The sequence below is a fragment of the Myxocyprinus asiaticus genome, chromosome 46, assembly GCF_019703515.2.
Source record: "Myxocyprinus asiaticus isolate MX2 ecotype Aquarium Trade chromosome 46, UBuf_Myxa_2, whole genome shotgun sequence".
Classification (NCBI taxonomy): Eukaryota; Metazoa; Chordata; class Actinopteri; order Cypriniformes; family Catostomidae; genus Myxocyprinus; species Myxocyprinus asiaticus.
This window is the reverse complement of record NC_059389.1, coordinates 14,247,841-14,262,863: the sequence shown is the minus strand read 5'-3', so window position 1 is coordinate 14,262,863 and position 15,023 is coordinate 14,247,841. Positions and strand designations below refer to the sequence as shown.

Genomic DNA, 15,023 nt, shown 5'->3' with positions numbered 1-15,023 from the left:
TGCGCCTCTGAAGTTTTGTTATCTAAAAGGCCAAAAACATACAAGCTAAAACATAATATTAAATGTGACAAAGTCACATTAAAACTCCTATAATCAAAGTTTGAGATTTCAATATGAACACATCAAAAGAATCCAAAATCAATTATCTGAGCTATACTATCTGCATTAAATAAATAGCTCTATACTAGTGTTATTGTATGTCAACAATAGTCTCATTTGTTTCTACTGTTTTTTTTTTGTTGTTGTTGTTTTTGTATTCTGGCATTTTAGAAGAAACATCTTTAACAAAGCTGATACTTAAACAAAACTGTGAAATCCATTAAGAGCAATAACAGAGCAACTTCTGAGCAAGAAAACTGTCCTCAGGGAATTTCTCAATGACATCAAAAAGCTAAGCTATTTCAGGTTCTCTCTCACTCTCTCTCTCTCTCTCTCTCTCTCTCTCTCTCTCTCTCTCTATATATATATATATATTATTATTATTATTTTTTTTTTTTTTTTTTTGCAAGGTCCTCACCGATGAACACTGATCTTCAAAGAACACATTTAAAATGATTTGATTGTTTTAACCGTCATTAGCGTGACATATATACCATCCGCACACTAGGAGTATCACTGAGTAAATAACAAGACTGCATTGTCAAAACCTCTCTTGTCTGCCAGACAATAGTTAAGTAAATTTAAATGTCAAGGAGGGAACTGTCATAAATGCCTTCTCTCTAGACTTTTCGGTGCCTGCCCGTCTGTGGAATTAAATCACATGAAGCTGATATCAAGTGCAAATCATTTGTGGAAAACCAATTTATTTATTTGTGTCCAGCCACCAAGCGGAAGGGCTTTTAATATGGAGTACAGCAAGGTTCAGGAGATGCCATCCAGGCAAATTTGATGTTGGTTTGTAACCTGTGGGGGGACTGAATTCTGTACGTGCTCGGTGATTTTAGGGACAACTTCCAAAGCTGCCGGAGAAGAAAAGGTCATACTGTAGATGCGCCACCCTTGCTGTTCAGCAAAAAACATGTTAATATGGGGGTGTATGGTGAACAACATTTCCTTTTTACAGACCCTTAATAAAGTCCTAATAAAATTTTTGAACAACAGCTGTAAATATCATTTGCTTACCCAAGAGATGGCCTCAGGATATTACTGTATGTGTCCTTAGCGATGTTCAAAACAGTGGGCCAGAATGTTTTGATGAATCAGTGCTGTCCAACATACAGTACACTGAAAAAAATAAAATAATAACATTTGTCTCTTTTTGTTTTTGTTAATTGTTAATGCTCTTTTAATACATATTATGTTTTTCATTTTACTTAATAATAATATGTTTTAAAATGTATTCTGTATGTTTTTATTAGAGCTGTCAAAATTAAAGCATTAATGCATGCAATTAATTTAAAAAGTTTACTGCATAATTTTTTCTTAATCGCGATTAATGCATTTAACTTTAATAAAGCATAAACCAGCATAAACACTGGTTGGAAGGGCAGAATCTTTGCGATGTGTCTGTGACAAAGTATTTTTCAGCCTACGTAAGGCACATTTTAATTACCACAGAAGCAGGTCAAAGCTTCACTATCACCAAAACGCAGAATGAGATGTTTTTGTCTTCAAGTGCTTTTCATGTGGTGTTCAAAATGGCACTTGACACTGGCACTGACGTCCTGACGTGAATCATGGACACAGCTTCACGATTGCTGTAACAATGCAGATAGCCACAGTCTGCCAGCTGATTAATATTGTGGAGGATGAGAGTTTAAGAGATTTAATACCCATTGCAATTAATGTGCAATCTATGTGGGGACTAGTTCTTTCAATTAGTCAAACTCCCACTTAGACTTTGGGAAACGTTCAATGTTACTTGAATTGGAGCTATTTTAGTGCATTTCTCTCTTTATACTGTGCAAGGGCAGGAAAAGAAGTACTGTTTATTTAGAGTCAAATTACAGCACTTTCAAAATCTGCAAATAACTACGTAAAATTATGCGATTAATTGAAATTAAAAATTGTAATCGACTGACAGCACTAGTTTTTACTGAATTTATATCAACTATTTAAAGTCAGAAAAAGTTGAGTTGTTTCAGCTGAGCTCAGCTTGGCTCATACACCTGAATATTTAAGTAGGTAGGCCTGTGTAAGGTATGGCGGGTTATTTGGAGCATAAATAGCTGTCGTTGGAAATTAAGTTGTGTTGTGAGTTGTAGTTACCTATCTGTCACTCATTCGACATTGGGTCACTCTTTGGAGCCCCAAACACCTCCGATCTTTGAGAAAAGGCCAATGGGAATTGGCGAGTGGAATTTGCATGCCACTCCCCCGGACATACGGGTATAAAAGGAGCTGGCTTGCAACCACTCATTCAGATTTTCTCTTCGGAGCCAAGCGGTTGTGTTTCACTGAGCTGAATTCCTCCGCCAATCCATTCACCTCTACAAACTGCTGGATTACGGTGCATTACAGCGGCTTCTACCCTCTGCACCATTAGAGAGCAGAGAACGCCCCTGGGCGCTTCAGCAGACTAAAAGAGTATATTTTCCTCCAAAAGAGTGGCACTCACGGGGAGCGTCTTTTTAAAGATGTCTTTCCATTTGTGTATTTTTCCTGGTTGCGGTCGTTACCTCTCCGCTTCTGACGGCCACGATCGCTGCCTTACGTGTTTGGGTGCTGCCTACGCAGAGACAGCGTTCATGGACGGGTCATGTCCTCACTGTGAGAACATGACCATGGCAGCGTTGCGGTCGTGGCTTTCTTTCGTCAGAGGGAAAGCCACCCCAGTGGCTCCCCACCTCGGTCCTTCTACCTACGGGTATGAGGCTGCGTCGGTTAGAACTGGGGGCCATTTGGGGACCCCAGTGGGAGCCGCTCGTTCGCCCCGGTCGAGTTCTGGGATGACACCGCCGGCTTGTCTCAGGGTGAGTTTGCAGTCTCATTCGGGGCTCGTAAAGAGGATGAGTTGTTGATCGCAGCATCGAAGAGTGGGCTCGTCCAGTCTGACGCTGAGGACTCGGCTGGACTCCAACCTTCGGGTGTAGTCGCCCAGTCGCAGGCCGACACGGAGCTGGCGGCCATGCTTGCCCTGGCGGCTGCGAGCGTCAGGCTGGAGTGGAACCCTCCACTCCCCCCTGAACCCTCGCAGCTTGACGATTGGTTCCTGGGCCTGTCCCGCTCTGTCCCGGTCCCTTTCTTTGCGGAGGTGCATGAGGAGCTTACGAGGACGTGGCGGGCATCTCTCGCTGCCCAGACCCAGTCTCTCAGCTCCTCCTCCTCCGTTCTCCACTCTGGTGAACAGACCACTCCATCCCCAGGTGGAGCGCCGGGAGGAGAATCTTTTGTTTCCTTTTCTGTTGATTTCGCCGCATGCCCAGAAGAACAAAAGAATGGTTTCCTCATTTCCTGGGTCACACACCCAGTGCAAACACACCCACACCAGGGCGGTTTTGTTGGACTACGGGGATGACTTCCCTCCTCCCCCCTCCTTGACTGGTCCTATGGTGGGTATCCGGAGCCAAGTAAGTGCTTTGATGTCCCCAGACTCAGCACGGCCACAGGTTCGGGGCTCGAGCCCCCTCAACGTGGCGCCTCAGGCTTCGCCCCGCCGCGTGGCCCCACCCACTGGTACGTCCGACATGATTGTCCCCTTGGTCCCCCTTGCCCGGAGTTTGGAGGCATGGCTTGCGCTCTCCAACTCGTCGCGGCGGCTGACCCGGACCGTCCGACTCAGCTATACGATTCAGTTTGCCAGGCGTCCGCCCAGGTTCAACGGCATCCGCTTCACCTCGGTGAAGGGCAAGAACGCCGCTGCCCTGCGTACGGAGATCACGACCCTTCTGTGGAAGGATGAGATAGAGCCTGTCCCTCCAGCCGAGATGAAGAAGGGGTTCTACAGCCCCTACTTCATTGTACCGAAGAAAGGCGGTGAGTTGCGGCCAATCTTGGACCTGCGAGTACTGAACCGGGCCTTGCACAGACTCCCGTTCAAGATTCTGACGCAGAAACTTATTTTAGCAAGCGTTCGGCATCAAGATTGGTTCGCGGCAGTAGACCTGAATGACGTGTACTTCCATGTCTCGGTTTTACCTCGACACAGGTCCTTCCTGCGGTTTGCTTTCGAGGGCAGGGCTTACCAGTACAAGGTCCTCCCCTTCGGTCTGTCCCTGTTGCCTTGCATCTTCATGAAAGTCACAGATCCAGCCCTTGCCCTGCTAAGGGAAGTGGGCATCCACATCCTCAACTATCTTGACGACTGGCTAATGCTAGCTCACTCTCGGGATTTGTTATTTGCGCACAGGGACCTGGTGCGTAGGCACCTCAGCCGGCTTGGGCTTTTGGTCAACTGGGAAAAGAGCAAACTCTCCCCGGTTCAGAGCATCTCTTTTCTCGGGTTGGAGTTAGACTCAGTCTCGATGATGGACCTCCCTCGTGCAGTCGGTGCTGAACTGCCTGAAATCGTTCAGGTGGAGGACAGCGGTCCCACTTAAGCAATTTCAGAGGCTCCTGGGGCAGCTTCAGCACTGGCTTCAGACTCGAGTCCCGAGATGGGCATGGCGCCATGGGGCACATCGTGCTGGAATCACACCGATCTGTCACCGTTTGTTCAGCCCTTGGACAGACCTGGCATTTCTATGGGCAGGGGTTTCCCTAGAGCAGGTCTCCAGGAGAGTCGTCATCACGACAGATGCCTCCAAGTCAGGCTGGAGCACCGTATGCAACGGGCATGCAGCTGCCGGCTCCTGGACGGGGCTGCGACTGCGTTGGCACATCAACTGCCTCGAGTTGCTGGCAGTGTTGCTCGACCATCCGGTCCAAGCACGTGTTGGACCGGATGGACAGCGAAGGTAGCATACATCAACCGCCAAGGCGGCTTGCACTCCCGTCGCATCTCGCCCACCGTCTCCTCCTCTGGAGTCAACAGCGACTCGAGTCGTTGCGAGCCACTCACATCCTGGGCGACCTCAACCGGTGGATGTGCTGTCCTGGCAGGTCATGCTCAGGGGAGAGTGGAGTCTCCACCCCCACGTGGTCCAGCTGATTTGGAGTCGATTCAGTCAAGTGCAGGTAGACCTGTTTGCTTCCCAGGATCCTCCCACTGCCCGCTCTGGTACGCCCTGACCAAGGCTCCCCTCGGCACAGACGTGCTGGCACACAGCTGGTCCCGGGGGCTATGCAAGTATGCATTCCCCCCAGTGAACCTACTTGAACAGACCCTGTGCAAGGGTAGGTGCTTCACATGCGCTGGTTACCCATTTGTAACCCCATGTGATGTATCTTCCACGAGACGGTTCCCCCGTTGGTGAACCCGCATCTTCCTTGGGCAGAGGCCCCCCCGTGTAGGGCCTACCACGGGGACTTCTCCACATGAGACACTGCAGACAAGACTCGGTAAGACCATGTGACATATTTCCACACAATTCCTCCCCCTCGGGCAGGGTGTGGTCTCCGCGGTGTCTCCCCCTTGGGAGTAACACCCCCCAATGCGGATGCTATATGGCCCCAGCTGAACTATTTTTCCTTTTGGGGAGAAGAAAGAGAAGAGGCCACGGCTGGGGCAGCTGGTCCCCATTTTATGGGCAGTCAACTTGTCCCCGAGGTGCAGGGGACCATACGACACTCGTAAGAGCATTGGGGGAGGTTACGTGACGGCTGGGTGCACTGGCTACGAGGCACACAATGGTCTTCCCGTCTCGCACCGCCAGTTCACGTAACACAGTTCAGCTAGTTGTGGCATTTTGTCATCGACACAACGTCGAGTGAGTGACAGATAGGGAACGTCCTGGTTACTTTCGTAACCTCTGTTCCCTGATGGAGGGAACGAGACATTGTGTCCCTCCTGCCACAACACTGAAATGGCCGGGACCTTGTCTCGGCTCCTCAGCACAAAACCTGAATGAGTGGTTGCAAGCCAGCTCCTTTTATACCCGTATGTCCGGGGGAGTGGCATGCAAATTCCACTCGTCAATTCCCATTGGCCTTTTCTCAGTGTCACTACATCGTCACAATGTCTCATTCCCTCCATCAGGGAACGGAGGTTATGAAAGTAACCAGGACTTTGTGTTTACAGTCCTGTTTAGTGTTACCCATGGTGTTTTGTATTAAATTGTTGTGTTTTATTTGAAACATGGAGATGAATGTTCCTTCTAAGGTAAACTTTGGTTTCCACAAAACAACTTGCATTATTGAGCATGTGTTCAATATAGATGAGCTAAGACTATAGAATTACCGGTAACACTTTACAATAGCTCTGCATCCCTCTGTTTATTTTTTTCTTTGGTGAGGCAATGTTTTTGGAAACCGATGTTAAATAAACAGCTTTTATAAAGTCCAATGATGGTCATTAATGATAAATTATTTCTCAAGTCATGACTTTTTAGGCAGTACTTTGGATTTATCAATGAATCATTAACTAATGGCTTGCAAAGATATCATTATGTTATGACTACTTGTTGAGGCACATGACTATTAACTCTTCATTAAGAAATTGTTGTAATTAACATATTAATTTGCAGTAATAATGCAGTAATTAAGCATGTATTAATGCATATTAGTGCACCCGTATTGGGTGGAAGTTCAAATACATTGCTTCGGCTCATTGTGGTAATTAACACATTAATTAACACTATTAGTTCATATAATAAGTTATTAGGGAATTAATCAACAATGACACATTTAATTAATAGCAATTCATATATGACTTAATATATTAATCAGACAGAATCTTTATTAGTTGCTGATGTGGCAATCATTAATTAATGGCTTAGTTAATCATGAGTCATACATTAACTAAATATTATCTGTGCATTAGTTAAGCATGAATTAATGCATATTAATGCACTGTATTGTAAAGTGTTACCAAATTACCTGTGTATGAAAGAGGAAAATTTGAGAAAGGTACAGTGTTGGGTGTAATCTGATCAAAGTACTTAATTACTGGAATCTAATTACATTTTAGTCAAAAAGTATTGTAATGCATTGCACTTTACATTTTTCAATCAGTTTACAGTTACTGACCTTCAAAGAATTTATTATTTAAGTAGTAAGTTACTAGGCTTTCACATATTTCTAAAATAATATTATTCATGTAGACCACATTTAAAAACATGAATTATGTTAATATGTATGTCTGTTTGTGTTTCTGCTACAGCTGGGTCATTGTAAGGGAGAAATGTGAGGTCTATAACTTTATAAATATAGACATTATTTTTAATCCATTGCAAGGAAAATGTTTTTTGTTTTTATGAAAAATGTTTTAGAAAGTAAAAGTAATTAGTAATGTGATTAATTTTCCAATGAAGTAATTAGTAATGTGATTACTTTTCCCATGAAGTAATCAGTAAAGTAATATGTATACAGTTTTTAGAGAAGTAATTACTCATTTGTAGTGGATTACCTCTTTTGAGTAACTTACCCAACACTGGAAAGTTTACCCTCTAAAATTATGCCATAGCTGTATCATGTTGAAAAATGCACTATGGATGGAGATAACTGACATGGCAAAATTAAGTAGAAGGAACATAAGGAGGTCTGATGGGATTTCCTAACTTTACTCAATATAACTGAATGGTTATAACTTAAAAATAATGAGTATGGGGGCCTGGGTAGCTCAGTGAGTACAGACGTTGACTACCACACCTGGAGTCATGAGTTCAAATCCAGGGCGTGCTGAGTGACTCCAGCCAGGTCTCCTAAGCAACCAAATTGGCCCGGTTGCTAGGGAGGGTAGAGTCACATGGGGTAACCTCCTCGTGGTCACCATAATGTGGTTCTCGCTCTCGGTGGGGCATGTGGTGAGTTGTGCATGGAAGCCTCCACATGCACTATATCTCTGCAGTAATGCGCTCAACAAGCCACGTGTTAAGATGCGCGGATTGACGGTCTCAGACACGGAGGCAACTGAGATTCGTCCTCCACAACCCAGATTGAGGCAAATAACTTTGCCACCATGAGGACTTAAGAGTGCATTGGGCATTCCAAATTGGGGAGAAAATAAATAAATAAATAAAATAATGAGTATGTTCAACTCATAATACATGTTTCAAATGTAAATTAATCAATTTCCCATGAAAGTGTATAGTGTGGTTTAAAAGTCCACATTGCAAGTATGGCAGTCAATTTACACTTTCACTATATGAAAGTACATATCAGCACACTAAACTTAAATAACTTATGTAGCTGAATAACTAAATACTACCATAGCAACAAACCGTAGGAATAGGCATTGTTTTAGCAGTTTATTTTATTAGTCCATTGTCTTTGGCCATAGAAATAAAGGAGTACTTAAATTACTACGTGTATTCGTTTTTTCTTACCTCCCAGAAAACTCAGTCCACACTCTTCACTTTTTTCTACTTCTGTAGCTGAGGATTATTTAGAGTCTGAGAGCGAAACAGGTCATTTTGATTTCCTATCACCCAACTGTCTGTAGGACCTTCTTAACGTCTTCAAACAGAGACGGTTTGTCGAGTGGCTCCTAACCCCTGACCCCTTTGACAACATCTTATTTTGGAGATAGCAAGCTTGTGTTAAACTGCCTGTGTTAGGCCCCTGTCTTTTAATCCACTACCTTCAGGAATGTACAGTTTTCAAAGAAATATAGCTGCTATTTACCTGGCAACAGGAGCCTGTTATGGTTCCTCTGTACCCTAAAAAAAGAAACAGTTGTTTAAATGAGTCAACATATCAGTCAGCCAGAGCAGAGCTTTTCGTTCTTTCCTGAAGCAACAAATGTCAATATGGCATTCAGTGAATGGTGAAATGGATTGGTGACTCAGACTAAGATTCTACCTAACATTTATTTTTGTATTCCACAGAAGATAGAACATCATATGGGTTTGGAACAACATTAACTAAATGTTTGTTTTTGTGAGAACTATACCTTTAAGAATGATCATGGCTTGAAAGTTCTTTAGTGTGTGTTATTTTACACCTTTAAACTAACAATATATTGTAAAGCAGAAACACATGCTGTCTCTTAAGACTTTTTATTAGCCATACAAACAAAAATAGACAAAACAGATGTCAGGAACTGATTCATGTGTGACTGCTTGTGTGGTTACGCTACGGCTAAATGAACCAAAACACTTTAAAACATAAGCCTGAATTTAATTAAATGTGATTATAAAAGTTAAAACAACCCAAACTGACTGAATTACTAGAGGACGACAACAAAACTGTTACATATGCTGCATTTCTTCACACCAACACAGTAAACTGTCATTCTCTCCCATCCATCAGTGAAACAGATAATTAATTTATCAAGGTAAAAGCCACTGTGTTCATTAAGATGTCTTTAAAGACACACTATCTTTCCCAGCATAGTATCAGCCTAAGACAACATGTCCACAGTCTGGAAATCACTTTCTAGATCTGGCAAGCTCTAATCCGATAGGCTGACTTTACTTTCAGTTTGGTTTGTCGCTTTACAGAACATGTTGTTAAACTTCCTGTATAAGTGGGCAGTTCATGGCCAAAATAAGCTGAAATGTGGGCCAGACCTTTCGCTGTTAAATCAGTGTCTGGGTACGCAAGATTACGTGCAGCATGATGGAGCACTGCACATTGATGTTTCTTATTAGCCCACAATAGACTAAGAAAAGGTGCTCATTTGTCATCAAAGAGCTTGCAGAACTAACAAGCCATAAAAAGGCATAAGTATGCCAAAACTATGTGACGGCATCTGAAACTACAAGATAATGCTGTGAAATTGATCCAGAAGAATGCACCCCAAACTCATTTACCCTGCATGACATTTTTTCCCCATCCCAGTGGGTCCTTGTGAAAAATGTTCCCAGATTCTTCGGTAAATAAGGTCCTTATGGGCAAATAACACAGTACTGCACTTTTGCACTATGAACGTGAGAGAGGTCATTTTGTCCACGTGTTATCCAATATGTTTGATTTGACACAGCCATTTATGTCCATATGGGTGTACATGTGGCTCAGAGACAAGATATTTAGTGGAAAATATAACCAATTACATTAGAACTTTTACTGAACTTGCTCTGCCTTTGAGAGACATGTTAATTGGATTTAAAAGAAATCCACTTATGGAATGCCACTTCTTGTTTAAGTGTGATTGTAATTAGAGAATTAAAAATTTTATTTCATGCTCCATGCATATGGGCATATTTAACTGAAATGAACAGTAAAGAACAAACTCTCACCATTGACAGCACAGTTTATAAAAAACAAAACAAAAAAACAACAGCAATTCAGCAGAAAATAACCCAAGCAAGAGAATGATTATTATCACACATTTTAAAGGAGTATTCCGCATTAAATACAAGTTAAAAACTACCAACGGCATCTGTAGGATGCTGTCAATTACCACAGAACATAATTTCAACCCTGGTTTTGTAAAAACAAACAAAAATTGCATTTACAGCGATGTATTTACAGTGGAAGTCAATTGGGCAAAGCATAGCACCAGGTTAAACTTCAAAATATAACTACAAGAGTTCAAAATATTTGTGTTAATGTGAAACAGTTTTAAAGAATTACTAGTCTCTGCAAAGTTATACCTAATCTTTCAACTCCAGTCATGACCATGTAAAGTCAATAAACACCATAACAAAAGTACACTACTAGAAGTTCAGTTGCCCAAAATGAGTATTCCCACCATTAAAAGCACAATTTAGACAACTTCACCTGTTAAACAACAAAAATGGTACTGAAGAATGTTCATAAGCATTTTAACAAAATATGAGCAGCACATTTCTGCTTTAAACATTCCAGAATAACTTGCCCCCCAGACTTTCATTCCAAAGGCATTACTGCACACAACTATTATACATTTACACAAAATGAGATGAGTTGAAATTATTTTCAGGATAAATACTTGACTTTTAATTAACCCAGAATTTTCCATTAAGTTGCTTATTGTATATTATTGCTCAGATTTTTATCTCAGATTCATTGACAAAATTATGACATTCCAGGATTTAAAAAATAGTTAATGCGCCATATATAGCAAGTGATGGTCTGTGAAATCATTTAAGGGTCATATGGGATTTTGAATTAATGCTTAAACAAAAGAGATGCTTACATAGTGAAACAGAGCACAGAGTGCACACTGTTAGTCTAAAAAGATGTGACAAAGTATTCCAAACATGCTGCATTAATTTTGCCAGTCTAGTCTATTTTTGGTAGATGATCCAGATTGATATTTTCAAGATTAAACAATCTTATAATACTCGCAAGGCAGGATTTCACAGGAAACATTGGAGAAATAAAATCTGACATCCATGGAGTTAAAAGAATAGTTCACTCAAAAATGAACATTTCAGGTATTTATTTAAACTATATTGGTCCAAACCAATTTGATTTAATCATTTTCTGAGTAACACAAAAATATACTTTTTTCAAGAATCTTTACGTAGCTCTTTCCATACTATACAGCAAATAAAAAAAGAAATGTTGCAAAAGAGGTCTATACCTCTTGTGCACTATATTCAAAGTATTTTGAAAGCACACAATAGTTTGAGCGTTAAATATCTGAAACATTTTCAATGATGATTTTCTTCTCCGTCAAATCTTGCGTCTACCCCGCATTTGCGTCATGATTAAAAAAATGCCGTGTCATCGTCAATGACTCCAAAACGGCTTTGCAGTATCTAAACATGACGCAAAGACAGGTTAGATGCAAGCTTTGGCAGAGGGGATGATTATCATTGAATTAAGCTAATTTTGGTCATTTCCTCATAAAAAGCTATCGTGTCGCTTCAGAAGACTTGGAATATACCGCACAAGTCATATGGACTTCCTTTATGGTCCTTTATAGAGCTTGAGAGACAGCAATAATAATAATAAAATAAATGAAAAATAAATATTCATGTTTGGGTGAACTATCCCTTTAAGTGGAAAAAGATATAGAGGGAGCAAAAAATAAGGAGAGGTATTGACCTATGATTAATCGCCACTCCTTACGTAAATATATGGGAGCTGAAGGAACATGGGCACTCGAGGCTTAAACACTTCATCTGAGGCCAGGGTCAACACGAGCACTTAAGCGGCTTAGCTTCAGTAGCCGGCATGCCACTTCCTGTTGCCGATTGCTCGTGTCCAGCTGTTATACAGCTGAGAAGTCAAACCCAGCAGGAGACTGATATGAGCCAAGACTCTACGAATGTACCCTGGGAATTCCCACAAAAGTTCTGGCTAAAGTTTAAGCATCACAGTTTACAGTACATGATAGGACCAGCAACCGTTGCTTCTTAAAATAGTGGTTCCCAGATCAAATGCAGGAAATTGTGACACTAACTGAACAAGTTAATGGCTTCAAGATGAAGCCATTTCATGTCATTTGTGACTTGTTTTTCTGTTTCTAAACATTTTGAATATCACCAGATAAAAACCACATGACATAAGCTTTATTGCACAATTAAAAACAGGTCTGAAGGTTCCCACACCACCATGAGCAATGCAGTACAAATGTTTTCACATCATTCCTATATATATTAAAATGACAAATTTTAAAAACACGCCTCAAGATGGAAACAATGGCGGCACTTTTGTCCAAGGCAATAAATGTGCTGCCAAGTATGCCATTAATTTACTCTGTTCCTCTGGTGCTATGCTGGAAAGGCTGTGTGACAAGTAAAGACAAGATGCATAGAAAATCAGCAAATATTCACCCAGTTCACTCAAAAATGAAAATTCTGTCATCATATACTCACCCTACTTTCATACCAAGCCCATTTGACTTTCTTCTGTGGAACACCAAAAGAAGGCATTTTAAAGAATGCATTAGTCACTCTTTTCCAAGCAGTTGCAATGAATGGGGTATTGCTTTCAATCTTCGCAAAAGCACCATAAAGTATCATAAAAGTGATCTATATGACTCATGTGCTATATTGTAAGTCTTCTAAAGTCATATGATATCTTTGTGAGCAACAGACTGAAATATTTTCTGCGAAAGAAGGCAAGTCACATGTATTAAATAAACGTATGATCGCGGTTATCTGATCAAACCGCGATTATTGTGCACTTTAAATTCCAATCACATTTTACTGTTCAAATAAGAGAATGAAAGTGTGTCATTAAACTGAACTCCAGTCTCCAACCGTCTCACTGAAGCCACTCTGTGGACTGCACCGAGTATAGCTCCTGATGAGCATGTGAAGATTAACCGCTTCAGATCCGGGCTTGAAGCACTGTGATGCACGGAGGTTCTGCGGAGGTTCGCACCAAACTCCCACGAAAATATAAGTGAGGATTTTAGTGAATGCAAAGAGCTCCGGACCGATTTCACTATCATTTAACGATCGTGTAATGGCAAATGTTATTTGTCATTGTGGGTTCATACATGCAGTGTTAATGACACGCAGCGACACAGAGGAGCCCTGTGTCACCTCTGGGAAAATAGAATTAAAAAAATGAATCTCAAAGGTATGACTGGAGACTTAAAATATGGGTTTGTCGGAAAGCCTTAAAGTAACACATAAAAATGAATAACTTAGGATAGATATATTTCACTATTACATACATAATATAATATAATATAATTAGGGCTGTTGATTTAATACGTTAATTCAGTGCGATTAATTATATAAAAAATAAAGCGTTACAAAAATTACGCAATTAATCAAGTCCATAATAAGAAAAATTCCTTCCATATAAGCAATTCAAGCATGGTGTACCACCGGTTTTCTCCAGGAGGCAGTAAGTGAAATTAATTGTCATAATCGCAATTATTTGTTTGACAATTAATCATTGGCCAAATTACATAATTGTTACTGCCCTACCTATTAATTTACAGAAACCTAAATGCCAAGTTAGGATTTTTTGCTCACCCACAAATAACACTGTGTAACAAATGTTTTTTGTTGTTGTTTTTTTTGGTTCTTGGGTAGTAAGTGTTATTTCCTAATTGTTATTATTCCCCACAAACTTCGCTTTTGTGACCAGGACAGTGATATTTTGAAATGTACCTATTTTCCAGAACATTCCAGATAGATTCAGTGCTGAGTAAACGGAGTAACTTCTAGAACTTTCTAGAACTTTCCAGCAATATAAATAGTAGTATAAATACAGGGGCCTTAAGCACCACCAAGAGGCTGCAAGCATCCGGCAGATGCATTTTGCTATGTCTGCGGTCAATTTGTCAAGATAAGAGCGAAAAAGTACTCCGTGGAAGCATCTGCTAAGATGTGTGAGGCCTACAAGGCATATTTCAGCAGGCCTGTCGGGGATCAAGACAAACACTGGGCACCTCATTTCACCTGCGAGCACTGCAAAAACACTCTGGAAGGTAAGATGGACAATTATTGCTCGGAATATTATGTTATAATATACGTTTTTAATTTTATATCATATGAAAAATGTTGCAAGAATCTCTTACACATTAGTCATGGGTGAAAAATTTATTTTTTTGGATGGTACAGAGGGGAAAAGAGAGCCATGAAATTAGCTATCCCAAGAATTTTGCGGGAACCCACTGACCACTCAAGCAACTGCTACTTCTGCATGGTGGACCCTTCCAAATGTCGGACTGGCAAGAATGTACCTGCTATCACGTAACCAGACCTTCCTTCATCCATCGCCCCAGTGCCACACTGCCATGAGCTCCCCGTACCCACTCCTCCGGAGAGAGAGCATCCGTCTTTAGAAGAGAGCAGCAAGTCAGAGAGCAAGGAAGACGTTGTAGATCCAGATGACAATTTCAGAGGTGGAGCTGAGGAGAGAAACCCATACTACCCCAACCAAAAAGACCTCAACAACTTAATTAGAGATCTTGGTCTCACCAAGTCCAATGATGAGCTTTTGATGTCTAGGCTCAAGTAGTGGAACTTGTTGGATGAAAGTGTGCAAGTCACAGATCAGAGGAAGCGTCTCCAACCTTTTTCCAGCTTCTTCACATGTCAAGATGGGCTCTGCTTCTGCCACAATGTGACCAGTCTGTTCGAGGTAATCAGAATCGCCTGTAACCAGAATGAGTGGCGCCTCTTCAATGACAGCTCATCCAGGAGCCTCAAAGCCATGCTGCTCCATAATGGTAACAAGTACCCGTCTCTTCCCCTGGCTCACTTAGT

General features: G+C 41.4%; 1 long non-coding RNA gene across 1 annotated transcript; it reads right to left on the bottom strand.

Annotated features, from left to right (window-relative positions):
- Positions 1-806: 806 nt before the first annotated feature.
- Positions 807-8,674, bottom strand: LOC127436272 (uncharacterized). The gene is made up of 3 exons (XR_007896358.1): positions 8,602-8,674; positions 1,123-1,224; positions 807-1,002 (listed from the first exon to the last, which is right to left on the bottom strand). It is a non-coding gene; the product is annotated as an uncharacterized LOC127436272 (long non-coding RNA).
- Positions 8,675-15,023: the final 6,349 nt, after the last annotated feature.